The sequence below is a fragment of the Mytilus edulis genome, chromosome 7 (genome assembly GCF_963676685.1).
Source record: "Mytilus edulis chromosome 7, xbMytEdul2.2, whole genome shotgun sequence".
In the NCBI taxonomy this organism is placed as follows: domain Eukaryota; kingdom Metazoa; phylum Mollusca; class Bivalvia; order Mytilida; family Mytilidae; genus Mytilus; species Mytilus edulis.
Genome location: NC_092350.1, coordinates 15,918,452 through 15,930,023, shown reverse-complemented (window position 1 = coordinate 15,930,023; position 11,572 = coordinate 15,918,452). Strand labels below are relative to the sequence as shown.

The 11,572-nt window shown below is 30.3% G+C and overlaps 1 long non-coding RNA gene across 1 annotated transcript; it reads right to left on the bottom strand.

Moving 5' to 3' along the window:
* Nucleotides 1–6,836, bottom strand: LOC139480844 (uncharacterized). Its single transcript, XR_011654521.1, has 5 exons — nt 5,754–6,836; nt 4,161–4,231; nt 3,488–3,553; nt 2,558–2,634; nt 1–454 (listed from the first exon to the last, which is right to left on the bottom strand). It is a non-coding gene; the product is annotated as an uncharacterized lncRNA (long non-coding RNA).
* Nucleotides 6,837–11,572: the final 4,736 nt, after the last annotated feature.

The following is an 11,572-nucleotide window of genomic DNA, read 5'->3' as shown; positions in this document are numbered from 1 at the left end:
ACAGAAAACTTGAAATCAGTTTTATTTTGCAGCTAGATGTCACATAATATTTATTCTCAGATATGTCTGGAAGCATCTGATAAACTTGATTATAAAACATGGTCTGTGTCTAGAATGACAGTATTTTTTTTGTGGCGCTAAGATTCAGCCTTTTCCAATGAATCAACAAAAGAACCAAATGAACCTTTTGGTAATACTTGAGGTTTCTGTTCCTGGTTATTAGAACTTAATTACATTGTCAGTGAATGAAGGACATCTTCTATATTTTGTGGAAAAACAGTTGTAATAATTTTCTTCATTATTTCAAGTAATCTATTACAATAAACAGATTTGGAACTTTTAGAATACATATTCTAGGAAACTCATTTCTTCTTCTGAAAAACACCTCATCCTAACTGCTGGTAAAACTCATTAACATGGTGAAATTCATAATCTGGAAACTGCTGGATTATTTCTAAATAAAAGAAAGTATTTTATTTTACAAACTTAATCAAATATTAGATATAAGCAATTTTTACTAGTTTAAATAATTTTTTCCTAATGATTGATGCTTACACAAAATTCAAAAGATAGTTTTGTTTCTTTCATGGTTAACTTTTGAGTGCATTATTTATGCACTTTTTATACATCATTTACATGCTACTGTGGCATACTGTTGTCCGTTTGTCTATCGGTCATCAACATGTCAGACATGAACTCAATAAACTGCTGCGCCATGAGTGTATGATACGCCCTTTGTCTTAAGTGTATAAGTTTTATGCAATAATCATCAACATTTTCTGAGATACAGCGCGACAGGTGCAAAAAAAAACTGTTATACCAGAAAACTCAATAACTCTAAAATATAAACATTTTGAATCATCACCAAAAAGTAAACAGATCTTTAGATTAACATAACTAAGAAGTGTGTACAGTTTTAAGCAATCATCATAAATCATTTTTGAGATACGGCGCGACATGTGAAAAAAAACCACCCCCCTGTTTTAGTTACAAAGTCCTGTAGCTCGAAAAGGTTTAATCTTATTTGTATCAAAACGTATACAGATCATTTTGACCATTATAAGTAACAACTATATTATGTTTCATGAAATTTGGAAAAGTCCTTCTAATGTTATGGTGCGACATGTTTACACTGGACAGACAGACGGAGGACATTTGTATACCATAATAGGTCTTGGGCATATAATTTCTTCTTAACCAATTTGCATAGCCAGAACCAGGCTTGATACAGCTCTGAATTTGGATTGTGATTAAACATTTGACAATTAAGCTAAAATGGTTCAATATCCAAACTCTAAATAGATTCAATATGTCAAAGAACCCCAAGATTTCAATTTTTGTTGAAATCAAACAAAGTTAAATTTTGGAACTTGATGTGGACCAACTTGAAAACTGGGCCCATAATCAAAAATCTAAACACATGTTTAGATTCAGCATATATAAGAACCCCAAGAATTCAATATTTGTTAAAATCAAACTAAGTTTAATTTTGGACCCTTTGGAACTTAATGTAGACCCATTTGAAAATGGGACCCAAAATCAAAAATCTAAATACACAGTTTGATTGAGCATATCAAAGAACCCCAGGAATTCAATGGTTTGATGAAATTAAACAGTTTTGGAACCTTTAAACCTCAATATGGACAAATTTGATAACAGGGCCCAAAAATCACAATACATGATTAAATTCAGCATGTAAAAGAACCCCTTAAATTTTTTTTTGTAAAAATCAAACTAAGTTTAATTTTGGACCCTTTGGACCTTAATGTAGACCTATTTGAAAACGGGACCAAAAATTAAAAATTGAAATATACAGTTAAATTGGGCTTATCAATTAACCTCAAGAATTCAATTTTTGGTAAAATCAAACTGACATATTCACCATTTCCTTTCTCAATTTTATTAAGTTTAATTTTAGACCCTTGGTACCTTATTAGTGTAGATCAATTTGAAAACGGGACCCACAACTAAAAATCTAAATAGACAGTTAGATTTGACATATCAAAGAACCCCAATAATTCAATTTTTGATAAAATCAAACAAAGTTAAATTTTGGACCCTCAATGGACCCATTTAAAAAAAGAGACCCAAAATCCCTTAACTTAATACATGTTTAGATTCAGCACATGAAAGAAGCCCCGAAATTCAAGAATAAAATCACATTGAAATGGGTCAAGAAATAAGCAATTTATAAAAAGTTATAGAAAAGTAATGTTTCTGAGTCATGTTTCTCCCTATTGCATAGATATTTCTAATTAAAAGAAAAATTTGGCTCTAATTTTGGCCAATTGATGTTATAATCACTTGTAAGCATTAAAATTTTGGTATTAAGTTAAGATTCCCAAATCTTTTTGACTGGAACTGGACAACAGATTGTTTATCAGATAAAAAATACCCTCCCCCCCCCCTTTGCCAAAAAAAAATGGCGATTCTATATATAGCTAGTTTGAAGGGGTTCAGTAAAATGTTTAAACACAATTTTAAAATAATGATTGAGAAACTGTTGTTGTTGATTTACAAGGCAAAACACTTTTTAATCTGTCTGTCTAAATAATACCTGTGATAAAAATTCCATGCTACTTTTAGAAGTGATGCTGTTTCATTCACTTAAATTCTTGCCTGTGTTACATCACTCTGAAAAATATAAGGTTTCTGATGACGTCATGTTGAATTGCTATTTCCCCTGGTTAATTCTAAGGAATATGTCAAATAAATCTGGCTTTGAAAAGAAAAAAGAAAAAACTGAGGAACATTTGTAACTTACTACAATATAACTCAGTTATGGGCACATAAAATATTGACTCTGACATGTTTGAGTGATCATGGCTGACCTATACTGTTTACTTCTATGTTCTTTGATCTCTAGTAGAGATAATTTTCATTGGCAACAATTCAGCAAAAATATCTTTTTATTTTTGCCAGTAATAGTTTCTAGGAGTTCAATTATATGCAATCACTTTATGATTATTTTTGATATAACATTTGCTTTCTGTACACCTTTTCATTAACAGTCTGCATTGATAAAATTTCTTTAAAGAATAAAATTGAGAAAGGAAGATTTATTACAATGATTACACAACCTCAGGAATAATGGATGTCAGCACTTTGGATTGTGACAAATTTTTACCTTTTAACTGATGAGTTATGGAACTTTGTTAATATGGAAAATATCGCTTATGTTAGATGTCTTGTTACTTGTGTTTTATATTTGTATATTGGCTGTCTTATATTGTTTATATACTCTGTATGTACTGTATATGAATTTCAAGTAGTGAGACTATAATAAAATATTGAATCTGAATCTGTCTTGATGTTAGATAGCATTGCTCAGCAATTGCATAAATACAAAGTTGATTATAGTTCTTAGTATAAATAGAATCTTCTTAAATGGATTGTTTTGGGGAAATACAGGGATAAATTATTTGGCAAACATTTTTGGGAGAATAAAAAAATTACTAAAGTGGGTTGATGTGGTCTGATAACATACATCTTCTGTTGTTTCCATCTTTTCTGGATATGTTGGCAAATCCCCTTTTCTACTTGTTTATTTAACCTGTAAAATAAATTTTAATTAATACTAACAGGATCTATAATACTAACAGCATCTATAATAAGCTGAACTATTTGCCCGTAATAAAAATTAATTTGCAAAATATAATTTTAAACAGCAATTAATTCCCTTCATTGTATCTTACTAAATATATAAGGCATTATCAGTTTAACAAAATATTTTCTATTTAGTGGAAGTAAATTTAATTTTGATTATGTAAGAATAATAATTATTTACACAACAATTAAATTGATTCAGCTTATTTAAATGGAGAATAAAAATAAGAATCAGCAATATAAACAGCAAATAAGGTTTGTAATTTTTGTTAAAATGATTATTTTTTCATAGACAAAAAAATTTATTATGATACAGTTAAGTATAACTTTTTAAATAAATTTAAATAGGTGCAATTTGTGAAAAGGACAAGACTCTCTAATATATATTTTTCTAGCCTACCTGACTCAGGGAATGTAGCAATAAGTCTCTATCCTTGTTTGTGAAGACTTTGTATGACAAATATGTACCTGTATATCATAGTATTATTGCTAAACACATGCTGAACCTTTGGTGAAGATACAAGGATTACTTTTAAACAATATATTATTATTACCTCATTTCCCTCTTCAAGTACTGAATCATTGACATCTATTCTTATTTTCTTCAGAAACAAAGTACAACATGCTGGAAAAAATGATAGCAATTATTTATAAAACTACAGTTAAACATTGAAACAAGTTCTGTGTTAACCTATACATGTATTGCTGTTCAAGATTTATTACAGCTAATTTCCTAATGCTTACAAAGTAAAACTTTGGTTTTCTTGCTTGCTTTGTTTGTATAATTGTTTATACAAGCTTTATAAATAAGAATGACATCTTTAAACAATTTATATTGGCATAGTTTAACCTGTATATCATATTTGAATTTAATTGGGTGTTATCCTTATGAGTGTACAATATACAAAACAAAGCAAGCAGGCTAACCAAAATTTTATTCTACATGCATTAAGAAATTAGCTGTAAGATTGCATACCAATTATTCATATGTTAAAGTGAAAGGTAATAAACCATACACAGATTTTATTTGCAACAGAGTACTCATCTATTTTCTATCATCATACAATTTTTTTTTCAATATATTTTTTTTGGGGAAGCTGGTTATTTACAGCTTCAAACCATTGTTAAAAGATATTCCTTATTTAGGATGTTTTAAAAACCTGATCAAATCTCAGAGATGGGGAGGAGGGATATAGAATTCACATCTAATCTTGGGTCAGGGGGTGGGGAGCTAGATATTGAATGCAAATCAAATATTTATATTCACAACAATGGTGTTATGTAAATAGGAGTTTTAAAGTTTTGACAATTTTACAGCTAAAGTACTGTTTGGAATCAATATCAAATAATTCATAAATTGTAAAAAATAATAGATTAAACCATGAACACATCATTTAAGAAGCTGAATAGGGTTTACCAAACAAAGAATAATTATTATAAGCAAATTATTGAATTAAAAAATAATTATGAACATTATAATTGGAGATAAATAAGCACACATATTAATTGATCATAATTAAAAAAGAGAATAATAGGATGCCAAAGGAAGAAGAATAACTGTGGAAAACAAAATAAGGTAATACAATCAGAGGCGGATTTAGGGGGGGGGTCAGGGGGCCGCCCCCCCCCTTTTTAGGAAAAAATTTGGTTGCTTATCTAGGGAATCACTGAAGCATGACTGAAGCGGGCCCCCCTCTTAGGTCAGTCAGTGGGCCCCACTTATGAAAATTTCTGGATCCGCCACTGACAATATAGTTTATAAATCTCGGAATGAAGGACAAACATTAAAAAGAAATCAAATTACTACAGAAATCTACATTTTAATTATAAAATCATTTTCCTTAGAATTGTACAGAATAAGTATTTGTTTTAGAAAATGTGTAAAAAGTAAATAATACATAAAAATTAGAGGACCCCAATTCTTACACTCATGAAAGGAGGTACATTGTAAATTATATATCTGTTTTGAAACTAAATAAATACATAGAAAGTGCTCCTGCTTTTCATTAAAAGTAATTGAGAATGTTTAACAAATAATCAAGGATGAATGATAATTATGAAAATCTAAATATTACATAAACTAATCCTAACTATAAAAGGGGAAAAAGGGGGGGTCATGTCAATTTCATTTTATTTTCATTACTCACCTTCTTGTCTAGTTAATAAGATGAATAAAATCCTTTTCCTTCGGTCCACTACTTGCTAGTTTAAGGCTAGTTCTGTAAGGTAACGACTTGAGTCCAGAATCCTTGATGTGGTCAATATCTGGATGAAAACTTTTTGTTGGCATAACACGCGACGTGCACAATTTGAATTGTTTTTTCTTCTTCATTTAATTGAAATATAATATTGATGTGATGATCTAGAGCTACTGATGGTTTAAGACCATTCTCAGAAAAAATAGCAAACATTTGGTACATGTATGTACTGCCTGTGTTTCACTGTTTCAGTGTTTTGCAAGAGGTTCATCAAATGAGTTCATCACAATCCACAAACTTTGGAGAGAAATTGCACTCCATAGTACTATCTACCTTGATATATCTTATTTTTACCAACATTATAATGGTTTTATCAGTGTCTGCATTTCGTCTGCACTTTATTTTGGGCATTAACCCTTGTACTTCCTGTTGTTTCTTTATGTTTTCAATGAAGAAGAACCATAAAGGGGAGATAATTCATAGACACATAGTTGATTTTTTCAAGTTTTCAATCCACATTTGTTTTCTTAAATCAAAAAACACATCCCTGAATTTTTTTAATTTTTAAATGGGGGGTTTATCTTTATGATTTTGACAATATTTTCAAAAAACTATCTCGGAAATTTTTTCAAAGCTTCAATGAATTTTGGTGAAATTTGGTTTTTATTTAGATGTCAGAATCACCCCCTTCTCCAATAGAAAATAAGCATATGTACACAATTGTCAGCCAAATATGTGATATATCTTTAGAAAGGCAAAGGTAACAGCTTTTATATGTGATAATTGTCTGCATCATTTACTGTCAGGATTAAGGGAAAATAAGCATTGATATTTAGGAAATTTTTTAGAATTTTCATTGAAAAAAAAGCCCAAAATCAAAATGGCCGCCATTTCCATAGTAACAAAGCCCAAAATCAATTTTTAAAGTGTTATTTGTTAAGTATATTAGTTATGTAGTATGTGTACAAAGAATGGTAAAAATCTGTGACATAGGTGTGAACACTAATTTTGGTCCTTACAGAGAATGGCTCTGAAAGAGAACTTATATTTTTAATACAAACATCTGAAGGTACCAAAAACATGGGAATAAGCAGCTGTGAACTGGTTGCTGGTGCAAGATCCTAGCAGAATTCCGTTTCGTAACTAAAAGTTTGGTGCAACTATCAACTCAAATATATTATTCTTACAACTGGCAATTTTATTATAGGTTTAATGACGTTCTTACAAATTGGGAGAAAGAAAACATGAATATCTAAGTATTGTTCTTTTAAAGGTTACCAATAATTTCGTAAAGAAATGAACTTACCTGACTAATTTTTTGTTTTTATTCTTTTAAAAGGAAAAAATATATTTTGTGTCAACGATTTTTTTAATAGATACTGCTATATATCAACATTAAATCACTCAAATGACAGAAAACACTAACTTTTGACATCTGTCTTCGAATTGCCTTACCTCAGACAAGCACATGCACATGAGTTGGGTAAGGACAAATTTCATTTTACATTGTCAATGCTTATTCAATCTTGATTACTGGAATTATTATATGCCTCGTTTACACATATATTAAACAATTGCTTAGAATTATTAACATTCATCAAAATCAGTACAAATGAAGTTATCTACTCAAAGATGATGACAACATTACTTTAGATTAACACATACAATCAGAATACAATTGAGAATGGAAATGGGAATATGTAAAAGAGACAACAACCCGCCCAAAGTCAGACGGTCACCTATGGTACACTAACACAGCGAGAAAATCCCACACACGAAGACGGGCTTCAACTGGCTCCTAAATAAAAGGTGTACTTGTTCAGTGAATGGACGTCAGACTAAACTCCAAAACATATAAATTAACAGGTGCAAAAATGCGGCGGGGTTAACCATGTTTTCTGAGATTTCAACCCTGCCTCTATACCTCTAGCCAATGTAGAATACACATACATAAAAAATAAACAAGAAGTAAGGAATGCGAATAACATGACTAAGCAAAATCGTATCAAAAATTATCGTAGTCGATGAAAGCAGGTTACATTGTAAGGAACTGTTTACTTTCACTTTATTGTACATATAAAAAAAGATGAGCTATAATTTTCAATGAGACAACTTTAAAGAGACAAAAAGGACATAGATGTAAACAATTACAGATTAACTACCGTATAGCTTTCAACAATGATAAACTCAAGGAATATTGAAAGCTATAAAAGGCTGAACTGCTGCATACAATTGTTTACACCCACTGCATTTGAAGTTGGATAGACAGTGGTCGTATTGACAATCTCACAAAATCTTCTTGTTCTATATTTATTATCACTTTTTAAATTTTGCATAATCATTTAAGCGTGTATCCACCGTATAGGCATCCATTGCCAAACAGAAAAGTAAGATCTATCTCCAAACCATAAAACATTCTAATTCACAGAAATCAAACGATTACCTTCAACAATCATTAGTCTAAGTCTAACAACCACAATCTGTAGGTCATATCTTATACATTTAATAGTTTTTAAAAACTCTGAATTGGTTTAAACAATTCTTCGATGGAAAGGGGGAGGGTGACATCTTTCAAACTTATACAATATATATTGTGTGAATGGTTTGTTTTTATGTCTAAGGATTAACTTGAACTATTTCGAAATATTCCTTCTTTATCAAATGCATTAGATGACAAAAAAAGTTGTTTTAAAGGCAGAATCAAACGATAAAACATATACATGTATTATTGTATTGATCGTTTAGTGATTTACAGGAAAAAAATGATACACATATAATTCTTGGAATGTTATTGATAAATACATGAAATATGATCTATGATGTTATTTGAAAATAAACACGAATATGTTCTACTTACCGACACCTGGTACTTGTTTTGTGCATTAAATTTTGAAAACCGAAAATTTTACATATGTAATATGGGAATGAATTTGATATAATTATTAAAAATTCAAAACAGGATAGATGTATCTATATTTTGTATGTTTTGACCTATTATTAGTGATTCTTTACTCCCTTATTTATATTATCATGTATTTCATTCTTAGTCATATACCTTTCACACAAATACCCGGGTTTCAATGGGTTGTACCTTTCTCTCAAATACCCAGAATGCAACGGGTACTAAAAGCATTCGAAAAATTATTCGATAAATTTATTGCTTCATCTAAATTTTTGGACTCTTAATGATGATCATGATTGATATGTAAAACAAATGAAATTAACAAAATTAAAGAGACACCTCGATTTTAATAAATGTTATTATTAACAAAAGCACCATGAAATATACTAAAATGAAGATAAAATCAAAGAAGCGTCAAAAAGAAACTTAGGCACATAACAATGATTGACCTGTGTTTGTCTTTATAGATCTTTATTTAACCATCTGAATAGTTACAGAAGACATACTTCAATGTATGTATGTGTATGTACTGGGAAAATAGCACATCAACAGTTACTGTTGTTTCGTTGTGCTTTGTCGATTTTCATCCTGGTAAACTTTTCGTTCCCGACGGTATTGCAAGCCCGGTGATCAACATTCCTTGCAGACTGGCAATATTCGTCATGTCGTAATGTTTTTCCCTTTTTTGTGTTTACCTATAAGAACTCATTATGTTTTTCTACACAGCACTTAGTAAAATGAAGCTACACAATGTACATGTTCTAGATGTTTTTTCAAAAATTCTTTCACATGGATTTTATTTAATCTTTAGAAAAATCTTCTGAGCACCTCTATCGAGATAATAAGGATACGAGAGAGCGAGAGAGATTTAACGTCATGCTTCCGGAGGTGGACCTCAGCTGGCCCCTAATAAAATTTTGTCCCAGTGCAATAAAACTGGACGTCACACTGAACTCCAAAAGATATAAATGAACTAAAAATTAAAAAAAAACCAACAACAAGGGCCATACTACTGTTGTCTTTATTTATACCTTAGCCCAATACCATGGTCCAGTAAGTGACTTTGAATAGTAAAGTAATTTTCAATGTTTAGTTTTCTGCATGATTTAGATTAAAAGAAACTACTGTCTAAACATCTAAGTTTGTCCACCATTTCTAGACCTTGACCAAGTATCCTTTATAGGAAAATATATAATATGTAACAAAAATACTAATAATCAAATATATAATCACAAGTATATTTTCACTGATGAACCTATATAAAAAAAGTATGTATATACATATTTTTATGCATCAGTCGCCAGGCAAAGGGGACATAAAATGGTAATTGTGAAAGTGCATCCTTTCCCATTTTTGTTCCCACTAATAATAATATTAACAGCAAAGAAAGTACAAAAGTCAATGGACAACACTACAAGCTAATAAAGGTCTGGCTTTTTTAAATTTCGGAATGTTCGAGTAAAAGTCAGTACAGTCGAGTTCAAGCTTAAGATAATGCTATCTTTTCGTCTCAAATATTACCACAAACCAGTAAAAGATTGAAATGGCCTATATTTGTACTGATGTTTATTCGACCAGTCTGAACTGGTCTGAATTTTACTAGAAATTACTCGACTATAGTCTGAACCATACTGAACAATCAGAACTCTTAATTGACCTTTACTCGACCAGTACGTAACCATTGTATTATATTTCCAGAAAATTACGAAAAAGGGGTATTTCAGTTGAAGTTTCTGGCCCAACGAAATAAGCATTGTTGGCCTTCGGCTGTTGTCTATTCTATGGTCGGGTTGTTGTCTCTTTGACACATTCCCCATTTCCATGCTCAATTTTATATAACCAAATTCCTACCAAAAACTCACTTAAATGGTACACAATTAATGTGAATAATTCAGGATAACTGTAGTTTAAACCAAATCTGTGGACAAGGATGCGGATTTGATTTCGATAAGATCTATTGCATTTGCATTAGAATTTCGTATTTTTGCTTGTTTTATTTTCACTGCGGTGTAGTTAAACATAAAAGTGGTGACGGTAAGAATGAAATAAACAAAAATACTCTCATTAAAATCATATCAATATACCTTTCCGTACATGTATGTACATAGCTGCGATAGAACTTATACAAACAATGACGTTCGTGACAACTGTCTTCCTGTCAGTAGGCCAGACCAGTAACATGCTGACAAAGTAAGTTTTCATTCTTTTCTTTTAAAAGACAAAATATTTTTTTTAAATCTAGCAAACTTAACAACTTTTATATAACATGTATAATATAGAACACAGACAGTTGGTTATTGTCAATTTGATCAAATAAAATCATTCAATAGTCAAGAGATGGCTTTTTTTATAGTAGAGTTGTCTTTCTTTGATTGGTATCTCATTAGAGAAATCGGGAAATCATCAATTTGTGCACTTATTTCCGTAAAGCATAAAACAGTTATTAAAAACAAAATCAAATGCGATATGAAACATTCTAGTTGACAACCGTAAAGGGCGTAATCTGAAATCACTGTTCTCATTAATGTAAATATCGCATAGACGTATTTATTTAAATATTGCATTAACTTTTAAATTTACAGTTTATTAATATATTTTTTTTCAAAAGTCTTATAAATAAGAGTTAACTCGAATTATGTGTATATTAAACCTTTGATCTGATATCAAATTAAAAAAGTAAAATCTTATCATACCCTTATTACTAAAATATACCTCAAATAGGACAAAACATTTTAAAAATATTATTATATACAATATATGGGTGGTTTTATATCAGATACACTTCGTAACTGCAGGACTGGACATTTGTTACCATTGTTCCGTCCACCATCCATCCTTATTCTAGTTATTGTAGATGTTTTAGACA